This window comes from Gossypium hirsutum, chromosome D01 (assembly GCF_007990345.1).
Source record: "Gossypium hirsutum isolate 1008001.06 chromosome D01, Gossypium_hirsutum_v2.1, whole genome shotgun sequence".
Classification (NCBI taxonomy): domain Eukaryota; kingdom Viridiplantae; phylum Streptophyta; class Magnoliopsida; order Malvales; family Malvaceae; genus Gossypium; species Gossypium hirsutum.
The window spans coordinates 57,612,123-57,628,805 of record NC_053437.1 but is presented as its reverse complement, the minus strand read 5'-3'; positions in this window follow the sequence as shown (position 1 = coordinate 57,628,805).

Genomic DNA, 16,683 nt, shown 5'->3' with positions numbered 1-16,683 from the left:
AAATAATAATAACGAAATCAAAATTTTTGAAAATTTTTATTAATTAAAAATAATACATAACACAGTTTAATAGTTTAATAGAAAAATTATTAGTATTTTATTAAATAAATAAATATAAAATTTGAATTGAACAAAATATTTTAATACTTTTTGGTAACAATATTTTAATATTTTTAATTCATTGGGTTTTCATTTAATTGAATAAAATTATTATTTTATTATTTTTAAACATATAATTTTAGAGAAAACTACATAAATGTTCACCCAACTATTAGAAAGTTTCTTGTTAAGTTTCTCGACTTTAAAAAATTTCAAAATCTTTTTAGTACAAAATCGTTAAAAAATTAATAATTAATTTCTTTCATATATTTTCCAAATCATTTTTATATTTTATATAAAAAAACTAATTTAAACCAAAAAGGATCAGTTTTAGGTGAAACTACAACTTCATCTTCTTTAAATGAGTTGACTCATAAGTCAAAACCCTCAATGAATGAGTTACCTAAGTTCTTAAAACACATGGATATCATCCTGCAATGAAAAACTACAAAAACATATCCACATGCACCTGAACGAAACAGAACTAATGATAGCAAGTTAATTTTATGTGTTTAATGTACCTCATTTTTGTCAATTTTTTAATAGAATACTACTAAGCTTATGATTTCTTGCTTAAATTTTATCAGGGACACAATTAGAGTGTCGAAGTTCAAAAACAAGCAAAATCAGACTAAATTGGAACAAAAAGTAAGTTGGGATTGAATTGAAAATTGCATAATTATTTTTGGGCTGATAAAAATATCAGAATTTTGACTTTGAAAAATTCTATATTTAGAACACCTGATATTGTGGTTAGTTGTTAAGCATGATTCTAGGAGTAAATCATGTGAATTTGGTTCTTTAAGAGGTGTATATATTAAAGCTTGTAATCGTGACATCAAAACACACTTGAATTGAAAAAGGCAATTAACATATTCTTGCATCAACCATTCTCTCATTTCATTCCTCTTTTTATACTTTGGTGCAATTGCCCTTTCAGTCCACTCCCTTCTTCACCTATTATCTTTCATTGAAATCCACTCTCATAATCCAATCAAGTATGATTAATTTCATACTTGACTAATCTCTGTTTAGCTTTAGGCTGGTTATTATTCCGATCGAGAATTGTGAGAAATGAATTTGCGCTAAAACCTTATAGCATGATATTCATTATCTCTTTAGAATATAGGATAGTTACAATCGTCCCTTAAAGTTAATTCAATTTCAACTCAAAAAGTGTACGTTAGGGGAGTAGTTTGGTGTACAATTGGGAAAATGAGACGGTCGTCTGCTGCGTTCGGGTTCTTGTGAACAAATTGGTGTGTCCAAGTGGGAAAAGACCAATTGAATTTCGTCAAGGGAGATAGTGATCGGATTTAAACAACCCACGTGGTTGAGGTCATTAATTCGAGTTGGGCTCTTCTAGATTGCAAGGCTGTCGAGATTTTAAATTACGGACGCGTGTTGTATGGTTAGATAGTCGGTAAGGGTTGATTTGCAAGGTATACCGAAATCAACTACACAAAAAAGAGTTGGCAATTAAGGCGTCATTGATCGTTATCGTTATAACCAGCTTATCATTTGGAAGGAAAAATTTTCTTTCAAGGATCGACTTGAGCCTAGAATATTCAGAGTCTAAGGCTAAGAATTCGCACATTAGATTATCTACTTTAATTTTTGTAACCCCCCTTACCCGAGACCGTTTCCGGAGTCGAGCACGAGGCATTACTTAGCTTATCTTACCAATTCGGAGCATAAAAACTAGGTTTGAAAATTTATTTCATTATTCGCAGCAAATCTGTCCAATCGCGCAGCAGTTACTAAATTAATTATAACTTGAGATACAGAACTCGAAATTTAATTCCGTAAATTTTACCTGAAACTAGACTCATATATCTACTCACCATAAAATTTTTAGAATTTTTGGTTCAGAAAATTAGTACAGATTATTAGTTAAAGTCTCCCCTGTTTCACCACCTGACTGCCCTGACCTCTAGTCACTAAAAATAAGTTTTCTCACTGTAGGATTTTCATATGAAGTTCTTACTTGTTTCTACAGAAAATATACTCATTAAGAAATCTAAGCATGTAAATTTCAACTCATAACCATTTTTGTACAATTTGTAATTATTTTCTAAACTCAGAACAGGGGACTCCAAAAACAGTTCTGACCCTATCTTACTAAAATTCACATATCTTAAAATATAAATTTCCTTTTTCTACACCGTTATTTTTCCATGAAAATAGACTCAACAAGCTTTAATTCCATATATCATTAACCCTCTAATTCATTTTATACTATCTTGGGTGATTTTTCAAATTCACGTCACTGTGCTGCCTGAATTCTGTTTCTTTGCAAAATTTTATCCTTTCATGATTTCCATGCATAATTTATCACCTAATCTTTCATAACAACAAACACCTTCATCCTTAATCATTTTAATAACCATACATCATCAAATACTTACACATCACTCATTAGCAAAATCATCATTACAAACATACAAAATAACTAAATCCCTATACATGCCATAACTCAAACGTGTTTCGATATAAAATACCGAGCAGTTGTAGTTGATAGTGTGGACGATCTCCGACTTCTTTAGGATCCTTGAAGTAGCTTTGCAATACTATAAGAGAAAGAGAAATAAAAGAAGTAAGCATAAAGCTTAGTAAGTTTACTAGCAAATAAATAACAATATTTAACTTAAATAATTAAACTCAATGTCTATATCTCTAGTTTACTCTTTAGTTAATCTCATACTAGTTCTCTTACTTGTTTACTTAGAATACTTGTGTGCATAACTTACTCAATCCTTGCTGCATCGTTGAACATCAATTGATAGTATAATAAGTTTTTAAGTCTTACAACTTACCTGAGCTTGCCATTTATGCTTTAAACTGAACTTTCATGAACATGATTCGTTTACAAGCCCGTTGAGCTACATTGGAATAATAAGGATACTCGGGTCTCTTCTGATAATAACATGCCAAAGCCATGTCCCAGACATGGTCTTACATGGGATGTTCTCGTGATGGTGCCCATGCCATGTCCCAGACATGGTCTTATAGGGGACCTCTCATCTCGGTGCCAACGCCATGTCCCAGACATGGTCTTACATGGGACCTCTCGTCTCGGTGCCCATGCCATGTCCCAGACATGGTCTTACAGGGGACCTCTCATGATCTTAAGGATGCCAATGCCATGTCCCAGACATGGTCTTACATGGGATCTCTTTACCCAAATGTCATGACATTCGTATCCAGTACCATCCTTATGTATCAACGGGACTTTTAAATTTTAATTCTCTATCATTTCATGCTTGGATCATTATCAAATAAATTCATAAAATAAATTCATAATTGCTGGAAATTAACAGCATTAATAATAAATATTGAAATATTGCATTTATTTACCGTAAACTTACCTTGGTACCAATTATAGCCAAATTCACCAACTTAGTCTTCAACTTTATTCTTCCCTTTGTCTAACCTCGAGTTTCGTACTTCTTGATCTAAAATAGTAAATTTAACTTATTTAATAATCACATTCATCAAAACAGCCCTCGACTCTAACTTTTTCAAAATTACAATTTTGCCCCTAAACTTTTACATAATTACATTTTTCCCCAAGGCTCGGAAATTAAACTTCATCTCTTATTCTTATGTTTTATAACATTCTGAACATTTTTCCTTTCTATGGCAACATCAAATTCCCACTCTAACATGTACTTATGAACATTAGGTATTTTTACCGATTATGTCGTTTTACTCGTTTTCACTTAAAATCGCTTAGCAAAAGTTGTTTAACATAATTTCTAGCTTCATATTCTATCATAAAACATCAAAATAAACACTTTTCACCTATGGGTATTTTTCCAAATATAAACCCTAGGTTAAATTATTGCTAGAATAAGCTAAATTAAGCTACCGGGATCTCAAAAACGTAAAGAACATTAAAAACGGGGCTTGGGATCACTTACTATGGAGCTTGGAAGCTTGAAAACCCTAACTATGGCTTCCCCCCTTGCTGATTTCGTTCATATGAAGAAGATGATGATTTTTGCCATCTTTTTCCCTTTTAATTCATTTTAATTACTAGATTACCAAATTGCCCCTAACTTAAAAATTTTCTATTTCACTTATCTCATGTCCATTTTTGTCTACCAAGTTACCAATGGTATAATTACCATATAAGGACCTCCAATTTAAAGTTTCATAACAATTGGACACCTCTAACATGTAGAACTCAACTTTTGCACTTTTTACAATTTAGTCCTTTTGACTAAATTGAGTGCCCAAACGTCGAAATTTTCGAACGAAATTTTCAAAAAATAATTTTGTGAAATTGTAAACCATAAAAATATAAGAAAAATAAAATTTTTCTCATCGGATTTGTGGTTCCGAAACCACTGTTCCGATAACCTCAAATTTGGGCCATTACAACTCAGCGCGTTACAAGTCGTGGGCACGACAGCTGCCATGACTTTGGAAACTGGTCACGCAAAAAAAGATATTAGGAATCTTAGTCTTTGTGAGATCGACCCTACTTCTCTACACTACTGCTTAGTTTAGTTGGAGCGTAAAAAAATTATATTTGGTTAACAAATTAATTTTATATGTTTAATATACCTAATTTTTGTCAATTTTTTACTAGAATGCTACTAAGCTTGTGATTTCTTGCTTAATTTTTATCAGGGATGCAATTGGAGTGCCGAAGTTCAAAAACAAGCAAAAATCGAGATTAATTGGCACAAAAAGCAAGTTGGGACTGAATTGAAAATTGCAGAATTATTTTTGGGATGAAAAAATATTAGAATTTTGACTTTGGCAAATCTATATTTAGAAAAAAATTTGATTCAGTGGTTAGTTGTTAAGCATGATCCTAGACGTAAATCATGTGAAATTGGTTCTTTGGGAGGTGTATATAAAGGCTTGTAATTGTGGCATGAGAAAACACTTGAATTGAAAAGGAAATTAGCATATTCTTGTGTCAGTAGTATTTGAGCATTTTACCATTTCTTTTCTCTTTTTATATTTTGGTGCAATTACCCTATTAGTCTCCTCCATTCTTCACCTATTGTCTTTTATTAAAAATCACTTTTATAAGCCAATCAAGTATGATTAATTTCATGTTTAACTAATCTCCATTTAGCTTTAGGCCGGTTATCATTCGAATCAAGAATTGTGAGAAATGAACCCACGCTAAAACCTTAAAACATTGTATTCATTATCTCTCCGGAATATGAGATAGTTACAATCGTCTCTTAAAGTTAATTCAATTTCAACTCAAGAAGCGTACGTTGTGTTAGATTTTTTTTTATGTGCAGTTTGGAAAATGAGATGGTCGTCTGTCGCATTTTGGTTCTCGCGAAAAAATTGGCGTGTCCAGGTGGGAAAATGTCAGTTGGATTTTGTCAAGGGAGATATGATCAAATTTAAATGACCCACGCAGTTGAGGTTGTTAATTCGAGTTGAGCTCTTCTAAATCGTAAGGCTGTCGAGATCTTAAATTGCAGACGCATGTTGCATGATTAAATAGTCAGTAAGGGTTGATTTGTAGGGCATACCGGAATCAACTACACAAGAAGAGTTGGCGGTTAAGACTTCATTGATCACTATAACTAGCTTATCGTTTGGAAAGAAGAATTCACTTTCAAGGATCGACTTGAGTATGGAATATTCTGAGTCTAAGGCTAAGAATTCGTACATTTCATTATCTAATTTAATTTTGGTTATTTAATTTTGCATTTATAATTCAATTATTATTTTGTTCTATTTATATTTTAAACCTTTATCAAATAAAACCCCCTTCATTTTATTTTCAGCTCAGCACATTACAAGTCGTAGGTATGATAGTTGCCATGATTTTGGAAGCTAGTCAAGCAAGAAACAATATTAGGAATCCTAGTCCTTGTAAGATCGACCCTACTTCTCTATACTACTGTTTAGTTTAGTTTAGTTAAAGCATAGAAAATTTATATTTGGTGGCCTCGACAACCATCAAATCTTGGCACCGTTGTCGAAGAACTAGAAAACAATTTTATTTTTTTCTTTTACTTATGACCAAGTTAGAACTAGAGACCTTTGAGTTTGAACCAGAAATTGAGAAGTTAGCCTGGTCACTGCGAAGAGAAGCTATTCAACACGAAAAAAACCGTAAGTGAAATAATTTGAATACAAAACACTGTCTTACATAGAAGAAATTAACGATACACTCAGTAAACCAGAAGAAATGACGAATCAAACCATTCGACAGTTCATTGACACCGGATGAGCAACAACCATTGTGCATAACTTATCCAATGCGAGGAACATCGTTTGAGTTAAAATCAAGTTTAATTCATCTATTACCCATTTTCTGCGATTTGCAAAATGAGAATCCCCACACTCATCTCAAGGAGTTCCACATGGTTTGCTTAAGCATGAAACCTTAGGAAGTAATTGAAGATCAAATTAAACTTTGAGCTTTTCCTTTCTCGTTTGTCGACTCTACTAGAGAATGACTATTTTATTTACCTCCAGATTCAATTAATACATGGTCTAACATCTCTCGCTTGTTTCTTGACAGGTTCTTTCCAGCAGCTCGGGCAACCGAATTAAGGAGAGATATTTTTGAAATATGACAAAAGGAGAACGAATCACTCTATAACTACTGGGAATAGTATAAAAAGTTATGTGCAAGCTGCCCACAACACGACCTAACTGAACAATCACTTCTTCAATATTTCTAAGAAAGGTTACTCCCTATGGAAATGAAGAACAAGAGAATTAATTTCAACCATGGCTGAGAATTCCTAACAATTTCGACCAACTATAGAACCTACGAGATGGGTTCATGGGCTGAGTAATCCATCATTAGAAGATAAAATTGACAAGTTCAATAATGTAGTTCAAAATTTACTTGCAGGAAAAACGAACCCAGCCGATTGTGTAGGATTTGTGTTATGCTTGATCATCCAACAGACTCGTGTTCAATTTTACACGAGGGTACGACTCAAGTAGATGTCGTTGGGAACTTCCTGGGACCACCCTAAAGGCGCTATGATCTACATTCAAATACTTATAGTGCGGAGTAGAGAGATCACCCAAATTTGAGCTTTGGATCAAATTCTCAGTACAACCAACCGTATCAGTCAAGACTACCTTCGACTCAACAATTTTAACCCCCAACATCATCTCTTAATGACATAGTGGAGAGGTTAGCTAGTAGTACCAAAAAGTTCCAACAGAAGATTGAAATGCACCTACAAGAACTAGATAAGCAAATGAGTAAACTTGTACTTACGGTTAGTCATTTGGAACCCTAATGAAAGTTATCGTCTCAAACAGGCCAAATGTATGAAAAAATACATGTGCTAGGACCTTAAGAAGTGTAACATATTTAAAGGCAACATCTAGCACGAATCGTGATCACGACACTGGATGGGAAAAATAAAAACTTAATCTAGAAGCTACTTTGAAGTCAGGACCACAGAAATCGTTCGTGGTACCATGTCCATTTCTGGAAAGGCTCACCAAATGTAAAAATGAATGGTAAGAGAAAAAAATCCTAGAGACGTTCTAAAAAGTTAAAATTAACATACCCCTTGCTCGATGCGGTAAAGCAAGTTCCACGCTATGTGAAATTCTTAAAGGAATTATGCACTAGCAAAAAGAAGCTCCCAGGTAACGAAAGGGTAAGTGTAGGAGAAAACGTCTTTGCAGTTTTACAAAAGAAAATTCTACCTAAGTGTAAAGACTAGTGTATGTTTGCTATATCTTAAAAAATAGGTAATGTTGGCATTAAAAATACCATGTGTGATTTAGGTGCATTTATTAATGTTATGCCTCTTATCTATTTATAAATTACTAAACACGGGTTCATTGAAAGACCAAGGGTAATCATTCAAATAGCGGATAGGTCAGTTGTGTATCTAGAACGGATGTTGGAAGATGTCTTTAGAAAAGTAAATAAACTAATCTTTCTTGCAGATTTATACATCATTGGCATGGAGGATGAAACTCAAAAATTATTTTTGATATTCTACTCGGGAGATCATTTTTAAGCACGCGCGTATGAAAATTGATATTCGGAGTGGAACATTCACTATGGAATTCAATGGTGAAGTGATCACATTCAATGTTTATGAGGCCATGGGCTGCCTTAGTGTAATGATGAATGTCTTTAGTGCCGTTATAATTTTTACCTAGACTTCTGGGGAACTGTGGTGCCTCCATGCAAATGAGAACTTCACATATTGTTTCTTTGATCGTCAATAATTCTTCTAGTTTTTCCATAGCATTGAGATCTAAACTACAAAACACTATTTGTAATTCATTCTCTTCGTGATATTCAAAATGTAATTTTGTCAATGGTTCAATTATATTGACATTAGAGACATTCGTCATTGCACTGGGGCGACCTATGGCCTTATAAACATTAAACTTGATCACTTCACTGTCGAATTTCATAGTAAGTGTTCTACTCCAAACATTAATTTTTGTTCGCACGATGCTTAAAAATGATCTACCTAGTAGAATATCGAAAGAATTTATTAAGTTTTCATCCTCCATGTCAATGATGTATAAATCTACAAGTAAGATTAGTTCATTTACTTTGACGAGGACATCTTCCAACACCCCTTCCGGATACATAACTAACCTATCCGCTAATTGAATGATCACCCTTATTTCTTTCAATGGACCCGTGTTTAGTAATTTATAAATAGATAGAGGCATAACGTTAATAGATGCACTTAAATCACACATGACCTTTTTAATTCAACATTACTTATTTTGTAAGATATAACAAACATACCTTGGTCCTTACACTTAGGCAGAATTTTCTTTTGTAAAACCGCAAAAACATCTTCTCCTACACTTACCCTTTTGTTACCTAAGAGCTTCTTCTTTCCAGTGCATAATTATTTTAAGAATTGCGCATAACGTAGAATTTGTTTTATTGCATATAGCAGGGATATTTTAATTTCAATTTTTTGGATCGTCTCTAGGATTTATCTCTTTTCGCTCATTTTTACATTTGGCGAGCCTTCCAGGGAATAGGGGTGGTACCATGAATAGTTTATGTTGTGCCGAATCCGAAGTAGCTGCTGGATCAAGTTTCTATTCTTCCCATTCAATGTAATGATCACGATTCATGTTAGGTGATGGTTCCAAATCTGGTCCACTTCTTAAAGTTAAAGCACTTGCATTTTGTCATGGATTTGGCTATGTTTGAGATGACAACTTTCATTGGGACTTACTCATTTGCTTATCTAGTTCTTGTAAGTGTGCTTCAATATTCTATTGAAAATTTTCGGTACTACCAACTAATCTCTCCACTATGGCCTCAAGAGATGGCTCTGTGGGTTAAAATTGTTGAGTCGGAGGTGGCTTTGGTTGATACAATTAGTTGTACCAAGGATTCGATCCATAGCTCATATTTGGGTGATCTCTTCACCTCGTGTTGTAAGTATTTGAATGTGGATCATAACGCCTTTAGGGTGGCCCCGGGAAGTTCTCAATGGCATCTACTTGTACTATTATATCCTACACAACTGAACTAGGTTCGTTTTTCCTTCAAGTATATTTTGAACTACATTAGTGAGCTTGTCAATTTTATCTTCTAATTATAGAGTACTTAGCCCATGAACTCGTCTCGTAGGTTCAATAGTTGGCCGGAATTGTTGGGAATTCATAGCCATGGTTGAAATTAATTCCCTTATTCTTTGAGGAGTCATGCCAACAGGTGCCCCTCTATTGGTGACATCAATTATCTTCATTTTCATACGGAGTAACCCGTCATAGAAGTATTGAAGAAATGATTGTTCAGTTAGGTCGTGTTGTAGGCAGATTGTACACAACTTCTTGTATCGTTCCCAGAAGTCATATTCAGTCTCCTTTTGTCATATTCTGAAAATATATTTTCTTAATTCGATTGCCCGAGTTGCTGGAAAGAACCTGTCAAAAAGCAAGCAAGACATGTTAGACCATGTATTAACTGAATCTGAAGGTAAATAAAACAGTTGCTCTCTAGCAAAGTCTGCTAACGAGAAATGAAAAACTCGAAGTTTAATTTGATCTTCGGTTACTCCTTGAGGTTTCATGCTTAAGCAAATCATGTGGAACTCCTTGAGATTAATGTAAGGATTCTCCTTTTGCAAATCGCGAAAAGTGGGTAATAGATGAATTAAGTCTGATTTTAACTTAAACGATGTTTTTTGAGTTGGATAAGTTATGCACAAAATTTATTGCTCATCTAGTGTCGCAACGAGCTGTCGAATGGTTTCATTCGCCATTTTATCTAGTTCACTGAGTGTATTGTTAATTTTTTGTGTAAGACAGTGTTTCATTTTTGGATTCTTTCACTTACGGTTGTTTTCCGCGTCGAATAGCTTCTCTTTACAGTAATTTAGCTAACTTTTAAATTTCCGATTCAAACTCTAAGATCATTAGTTCTGACCTGGTCATAAGTAAAAGAAACGAAAATTAGAATTATTTTCTAGTTCCCCGACAACGATGCCAAAATTTAATGACTAAACGTGTGATATATGGACCGAGAATGAATGGTCGATGATAAAAGAACATGGAAACCTCACGCAAACCAATATCATAAATTGACTCTATAAATGAAGTGCATACACCATAAGAAAAATAATTCTGTCTTTGTTAGGGTATACGAATGTATCTTAGGGCTAGTTCATGCACTGGTAAGATTTTAGAAGTCTTAGAATTGTAAGCGCAGTGTATAGAGTAAATTAGAGCCGAGTAAGCGACACAGACATCAAAATCGCTAGGTATATCAAGTAAAGTTGCATTGTATGAGTTGGATTGAACATCATTAGAGTCAATGAAGCCCATGGCTATGTTAAAATCCGAAACTGACATTCTAAAAGTATTACTAAGCAATCAGAAGCAGATGATGTATTGAGTTTCAACAGTCCTAATGACATTTATATCGAAACTAAATATTGCATAAAATTCATATACGAGTTCGAAGAATACAACACATTTAATATTCGTATATGATTTCCAACTAATAGTATCAAAATCATTTAACACAACATCACGGAAATTAAGTGTATCGAGGGTAAAAAGAGAGATGCTCTTACAGACTGGGATTGGGTGATATCAAATTTCATCGTATCTTGTTCAGTGCTTTGGGGTCGTAAAATTTAAAAATCCCCGAAGTCTTTCCTTCGGCGGTATCGTGTAAGTTCGCCCTTCCCTCCCTTCTTCACTGATTATTTTTCATTAAAATTCACTTTCATAGTCCTATCAAGTATGATTAAATTCATGTTTGACTAATATCTATTTATCTTTAGGCCGGTTATTATTCCGATCGAGAATCGTGAGAAATGAACCCATACTAAAACCTTACAGCACGATATTCATTATCTCTCTGAAATATGGAATAATTACAATCGTCCCTTAAAGTTAATTCAATTTCAACTTAAAAAGTGCACATTAGGTTAGAGTAGTTTGGCGTACAATTGGGAGAACGAGACGGCCATTTGCCGCGTTCGAGTTCCCGCGAACAAATTGGCGTGTCCAAGTGGAAAAAAGCCAATTGGATTCCATTAAAGAAGATAGTGATCGAATTTAAACGACCCACACAGTTGAAACTGTTAATTCGAGTTGGGATCTTTTAGATTGCAAAGCTACTGATATCTTAAATTGCGAAAGCGTGTTGCATGGTTAGATAGTCGGTAAAGATTGATTTGCAGGGCGTATCGAAATCAACTACACAAGGAAGAGTTGACGGTTAAAGTTTCCTTGATCGCTATAACCAACATATCGTTTGAAAGGAAAAAATCACTTTTAAGGATCGACTTGAGCCTGAAATATTTTGAGCCTAAGGTTAAGAATTCACACATTTGATTATCTAATTTAATTTTGCTCAGCACGTTATGACAGCTACCACGACTTTAGAAGCTGGTCACATAAAAAACGATATTAAAAATCTAAGTCCCTGTGAGATCAACCCTGCTTCTCTATATTACTGTTTAGTTTAATTAGAGGATAAGAAATTTATATTTGGTACTCTCGACAACTATCAATTAATGAGAAGAAAAAGCCACTCTTCCTTCCTTCTGCACGATGAGGCTTTCCATCGAACAATATTAATCAAATAAGCTTTAAAATAATCAAATCTAAGTAAACAAACAAACAAAAAGAACTCATGAACCGAGTCTCAAACCTAGTTAATTCATACATTCACTATCTAGCAGGTCACGAATTTAAATCACAATATCTACAAAACCCTTTATCGTATCCTTTTTTTTTATTTTATTTACCAAAAACAAGAACTAACAAGTACCCATCTAACTTTTTATAGTGTTATATGCTTCATCCCATTAAAGGTAGATGAAGAGGAAGATAAAGGTACCTCATTAAGTAGATCGAAATTGGATTTCACTAAGTTGATCTTACGCTCGCAATAATTTCTGCCTTCATCCATTGTTTTCTGTAGGGAAAAAAATTCAAAATACAAAACAATTGAGGGCAAATTAGATCATACTCCAGCAGCAACTGCAAGCGTTGTAGAAAGCAATAAATAGGGAAAACTTATATAGGGACCTCAACGAAGTATACGGTGCCGATATCAGCAAGAACTTTGTCGGCATCATCGAGTGTGCCAGGAACATAAAGGGAAGCAGTGAGAGGAACCGACATTTTCTTCCCTAAAACCCAAAAAGAATAATTATAGCAATTAAGATATTTTAATACTAAAAATAAGGAAACGAAAGAGGTGATTGATAGGATTCAAATTTCTCATTGCAGGATGATTTTAAAATTAGTTTTCTTTTATTAAAATAAGTACAATGAAAAATTAATATCAAATTTCTGTTAAATTAAATAAATCATTTTTAAAGCTAAATCACTTAATTTTGTTTAACTACTAATGAAGAACGTTTTAAAATATCAATCACAAAATTTGACTTAAATTAATTGTTAAAATGAGATATTTTTAAAAACAGATAAAAATTAAATTAATCTATACTTAAAATTTAAATTATCCATCTAATAAGAGTGTTTATATAAGTAAATTTAATGTGGTATATTGATAATATATCTTTTTTTAATTTTATAAGTAGAGATAAAAAATTATCATATTTAATGCAAGAACACTAGGAATATACAAATTATAAAAATGATAAATCATCTTCAATTTGTTTTTTCGTTTCTTTTATAGTTTTCTTTAATATGATACTTGGCAAAGAGATTGAAGGTAATCGTCGATTCATTTCTCTATAATGTTTTTTTGTGCTTCAACACTATTTTACTTTTCATTCTTTTAAGGTTCTGTTTCCAAATACCTTAAATTTATTTTGTACTCCGCTCTTTTCCTCAATAAATTTAGTCGGCTATTATTATTCAAATAAAAAATTAACCTTTTGTGGTTAAAGGTTTAGCAGCATTGACGCAAACTTCAACAAAAATCACGGGGTATTAATTGTTGTGGTTAGGGGTGAGCATTCGATCGAATCGAATCGAAAATTTTCGAGTTAATCGAGTTTTTGAATCTCATTTTATCATCTTAACTTTATTTGAAGTTTTTCGAATCGAGTCGAGTGAGATGGAATTCGAATCAAATATATTTGTTCGAGTTAAATTTTAAAAAATAATTTTGGGTGTTTATAATCATTGTCACCCATCGTAATAAAATTTATCCACATTAATCAAATTTTTTATTAACTTTCATCACTTCATAATTTATTTATTAATTTTTTATATATTGGCTAGCTTCTTTGCTTGCTTAGTTGTTTTAATTATCTTCAGATTCTTGTCACTATTTTTTTTAGAATTAAAAAATATATTAAATGTAAAAATATAATTTTTTAATAAAATTTATTTTAAAAATAAAATGTGAAATTCATACCAATATAAAATTTTAACACGAATATTTTATGGCATAATTAAGAATTCAATTTTAATATAAATATTCAATATGACTAAACAATTTAATAATATAAGTAATATAAAATGTGAAATTTAATTTAATAATATAAATAGTAAATATAAATAAAATTATTACTATTTATGTTTAGTGATTTTTTTTGGATAATTTTGATTTTTTATTTGAGAGTAAAGGGTGATAAGTAAAAGTTTAGGGGAAAAATAAAAAGTTTTGGGGAATAAAAGTTTGAGGGAAAGTAAATAGGGGGGAATAAAATTTTGGAGAGAAAATATTAAAAAAAAAATTGGAGGGCGGAGGGTTTGGGATAGATGGGAGGTGGGATGGGAAGGGAATAAAAGTTTTAAGGGAAAAGTGGGAGGGAGTAAAAATTTTGGGGGAAAATAAAAGGTTTTGAGGGTTTTTGGGAGTAAAAATTTGAGAAAAAAATAAATGGGAGAGTAAAATTTTGGTGGGAAATGAATTTTGGGTAGATTGGGGGGTTGGAGGGAAGGGGAGGGGAGTAAAAGTTTTGGGGGAAAAGTGGGAAGGAGTAAAAGTTTTGAGGGAAAAGTAAAAAGGTTTGGGAGTTGGGGGAAAAATGTAAAATATTATAGTTTGATATTCAAATTATTCGAGTTATTCGAATTCGAGAACTCAACTCGATTCGAAAAAAATTCGAGTTGATTCGAATAACTCAATTCGTTTAACTCGAAATTCGAATTTTTTTTTGATTTTTTAGAGTCGAATCGAGTTTTGCTCACCCCTAATTGTGGTAACTAAATGTTACATATGGTCTAGTTAAGGTCAAATTTGAATTGAGTTTCAATTTTTTTTATAATTTTATAATTTATTATATTTAGAGTAATTAAATCATTAGTTATTAAATTATGAATAAGATTTTGTTTTGGTTACTTAATTAAAAAAATACAATTTGATCACTCAAAAGATTTCGTTTAAGTTATTGGCCTATTAAAATTGATACCATATGGCTTTCTTTGTTTGTACCAATTGAAAGCTCTCTTTCCCCTTTTTTTTATACAGTTCAGTTTTTTTTTCCATAAATAACTTTGGTTGTCAGAAATCTGCGAACCAAAATTCAAACAATTTTTTTTCAATCTCCGACATTGATTGTCAGATCGACTTGGATTTAAGGTACGTTCTTCTACTCGTCGATGAGTAATGATCCACCATACTGATCGTCCAATCGTTGCTTGGAGCTCATTGGCGAAACTTTGAAAAAAAACTTGACAATCTAGTGACTTAAATAAAAACTTTTGAATAGTTTAGTGACTTAAATGAAAACTTTCAAATAGTTTAGTGACAAAATTGTAACTTTTTTAGTTAAATAATTAAAACAAAAATTTACCAATAATTTAGTGATTAATGATGTACTTTACTCTTACATTTATTCTTAAAATATTTGAAGTTGCTGTAATGTGCTAATGGAAGTGTCCACTTCCATCACCACTGCGACAAACAACACGTTACCATATTTGAAATATTGAGAATTTATTGAAACAAATATTAGATTGGTAATTTATTGAAGCAAATCTTTGAGTTGTGCTGATTTCATGGAATAATTCAAGCCCATCAATAAAAATCAATTCACTTGAAAAAACGTATATTGAGGATTAGATCGGATCAATTGTACCAAATCTCTTAAATCAAGGATGTTGGATTGAATGAGAAACTTAAAGACTTATCTACCAACAACCCACATTAATTTGGTCATTAATATTATATTGTATTTAGCTGCCTTTTAAAAGGGAATGTAATTGATTTTTAAGTAGGTTAGATAGATTTTCGAGACTTGTATAGGTTCATGTATTGATTTATTGAGGACACTTATCTATTTAGTAATGAATGTTATTTGTGAGAGTGCATTTTGACTATAAGGCTTTTTTGTGATTGATTTTACAAGCTAAGTTCTCGTAGGAAAGTATTTAGTGGTGAAAGGTCTAATTTTTGAATTATAAAAGTGAGGATTTTTCACTTGGGTGTGTTAGATTTAGGATCTATTTTATTGTGTTCAAAGATAATAGACTCATCTCACTAAGCTAGGCTCTGCAAATATAGAGAAACCAAATTACGTAAACAATATTGTTGTCCATTTATTTTTCACTTTGGCTGTCACAATTTGATTAGAAGTGTTCGCTCCCATAGTCACTTCTGCTCATACTATGTTGTTACAGTTTAATAATTGGTTCAAATCAACAATTATAATTATTTATGTGATAATTTCATGTATTTAAATTAATATATACAATTAACACATGCATTACATGAGTAAAAAACTAATATCTTATATAAATTCAATAATAACTAATCCCTAATTAAAACTTACATATATTAGAGTGGATAATGACACATTGATACTATAAATGATAAATACTAAGCATGATTTAAATAGATACTATTATTTATGTTACTAAAATATTCATATTTTATACTTTAAAATATTTATTACTAGATATTTATAAATTATAATATATCTATATTATTATTTAATTATTTAACTGAATTGATGTCACCAATCAATTGAATCTTAACTCAATTGTGAAATTATCAAAAATTTATTATTTTTATAAAGCAAAATATATTATTTTGAGGTTATTTTTGTTTTTTATACTTTTATATAAAATCTAAAAAAAAAACATACACATGATGAGAATTGAACTCAAGACATCAAAATCTTCACTATATCAACATTAACATTTCAACCAAAATTACAATCGATTTTTATATTTTTTTTTATAAATTTG